This window comes from Petromyzon marinus, chromosome 2, assembly GCF_048934315.1.
Source record: "Petromyzon marinus isolate PM22_M1 ecotype Great Lakes invasive population chromosome 2, UKy_Petmar_22M1.pri1.0, whole genome shotgun sequence".
In the NCBI taxonomy this organism is placed as follows: domain Eukaryota; kingdom Metazoa; phylum Chordata; class Hyperoartia; order Petromyzontiformes; family Petromyzontidae; genus Petromyzon; species Petromyzon marinus.
In genome coordinates this window covers 10,278,530-10,281,304 of record NC_133668.1, presented here as the reverse complement: position 1 = coordinate 10,281,304, position 2,775 = coordinate 10,278,530, and positions in this window count along the sequence as shown.

Here is a 2,775-nt window from a genome sequence, read left to right as displayed (position 1 = left end):
GCACGTGGGTTGAGATTTTTTCATCTTAACAGTTTTAATCATCGGTAATGTTCTATCCACTAACCACTTCTGAATGAAGGCCTCCCCACGTCATATCTCATGTTTCCATGATGCCACTTCTTATAGCGCCCACGCACAAGCTGATCTCATTGCTCCATCTCCACTGTGGTCAACCTTTTTGGCACAATCGCTCCTAACTGCCACTGCAATCAGTCCAAATCAACTTTTTTTTAACAGTAACTATGTGGTGCCACGGCCTCGAAGCTACTCTGCAGGTGCCGCGATCACCCCCCTGACCAACCCACGGAATACACACATCGCACACACATAGTGTCCTGATGTTGGGTCACTAGGCAGTCGGGTTTTAATCCAAGGATTCCTCTGGGGAATGTCCAATGGTTTGCCGATGCCAGAAGATTGGCACGAACGAGCAGGACAGTTTATATCGCAATGCCCCTGAATTGGTTTAATAGTGTATGGGTGCAAAAATATTACCAGGTTAGCTGCAATGAGTCATACATTCCTGAATACAGCATGGGGGGGGCAGAGTGAAAAGTGTGCGAAAAGAAAACAATAGGTTGGGTGAGCTCTGCACGCAGCGAAGAAGCAAGCCTGGCATGGCCACAGGTTGGTGCACGATTGGCCACGTGGTATCACGTGACTCAGGTCCTTTGAAGTTGGATATCAAAAGGTGAGACCGCGGAATGAAGGAGCGATCTCATCTACATCTGGGCCGTGAAGTTCTTGTTCAGTACTTTTTTACCACTAATCATCCGTGTGACGCCAGTGACTGCCGCGACGATGTACGCGCAATACAGCATGGTTCCTTAAGGATGGCGCTAACCAAGGGGGCCCAGTTACTCGGTTGGCGGGTGCCAGGCGACGGCAGATCATTGACGATCTCGCCGCCGAGAAGGTCCAGCGGTACTTGACCAGCACGGCGTGGTGGCAGCCAGATGTGAACTGCCTTCGTCCCCCACTTAATACCCTTGTCAAGCGTGTGTGAGAGCTTCGATCATGAGTGCACACAGTTCCGAGGGTTGGGACAGGAGCGGGCCATCGCAAGCATCCTTACAGAGGAGGGAGAAGAGGAGTAGCTCGCCAGGGCCGTAAGGAGGGGGACAAGGGAGGCCTCGTGACCCAGCGAGGTCACCCCGGGATGTGTGGCAGGTTCACAGACCCAGGATAGGAGATGTTGCAGGAAATGTGACCCAATTACATGAGAATGTGACCAAGCTGCAATCCACAGTAGAGGTAGTCCAGTCTGAGGTGGAAGGATTACGCTCTATGATTGGGGGGCTAACCAGGCAATTGTCTCAACAGGAGACATTTAAATTTAGATTTAAAGCATTCGTGACTGCAGGGATTCATATTTTTGGTTCTTTCGGTCACGTAGAAGGGAAACAATAAAATAATAAAAATATTAAACAATTAAAATCTCACGACGTTTCGACTGCAACACAAACAATCATCAGGTGTGGAAACCACAGCAAGAAAATTTAAAAATGTGGCGGTTTTATAACGTTAGCTCCACGGAGAGCGATTTGACAGTTTGTTCAGATGGACGAGTCCATCTATGTTCGGACAAGAGGAGGGGGGAGACGAAAAATAATGGATGCGGTCTGAATACCACTGTAAGCGTAATCAATCAATTAAGACCTGAAATGGTTTATCAAATCCTTCCAATGATTGCTAAGCCAGAATCCATTTTCTCGGTTGAAATTGTCTCTGTGTTTGTATATGTGGATAGCCTCATGAACGAATCTCTCATGGTAGCCAGATGGCTTGCAAAGAACCTCTGTCTTGGAGAAGTCAATGTCATGTGAGCCTATTATTATTTTATTGTTTCCCTTCTACGTGACTTTACTGAACGAACCAAGAATATGAATCCCTGCAGTCACGAAAGCTTTAAAACAAAAGTTAACTGCCTCTACGGGGAGGTTTTCCACATAACTTTGAGATCCTTCAACAAACTCCGGGATAAGGCTCAGCTGATCAAGTCTCTCACCTTTCTGAAGAGATGCCACGACTCTGGGGTAATAACCAATCACATTTACACTGACCTCTGCTGCTGTAACTTCATCTAATGCGAAATGAATTCTTTCCAGAACTAGCTTAGCTCTTTTCTCAGAGAAAATCAGACTTATACGCACCGAACTAGATAAGTTAGACAAGACACTCTACAAATCACACTTATCATTGACGGCAAACAATGTCCACATCGGATTGGGAACATGTAGACAATATGACTGCCTCTTCAGCTGCCCCTATGTCGACCAAATGTAAGGACAACCTGATTAACAAATTCAACCTCCTCTCCAACAAAAGACCGGACCCACACACCAAAAAGCTAGACGTTAACAAAGTCGTAATTAAACGCAGTAACAGTTCTATTTCCGATGGTCTGAAATCCGTTTTAGCTAAAGGGCTAAACTTTGCAGTCACACCTAAACACATACCAGTTAATTATATCATTGCCCAAGTAGACGTGGCTCTCAAGGGCCTGGGTCACATCGCTGCAGACGTAGCAAGATCTGAAATCACTGCAACCCTCAAAAACGCTAAGATGCCAGCTAGTAACCTCAGCAAAGATGAGCTTTTGAATTGCATAAATTAAAAAAGAGGGATGACATTGTCATCCTCTCAGCCGACAAGGGCAATGCCACTGTCATCATGGATAAAATAGAATATAACAACAAAATTCAAGAATTACTCAACGATGGCAGCTATACAAAAATAAAAAGAGATTCCACCAACAGTCTCGTCATAAAAAAC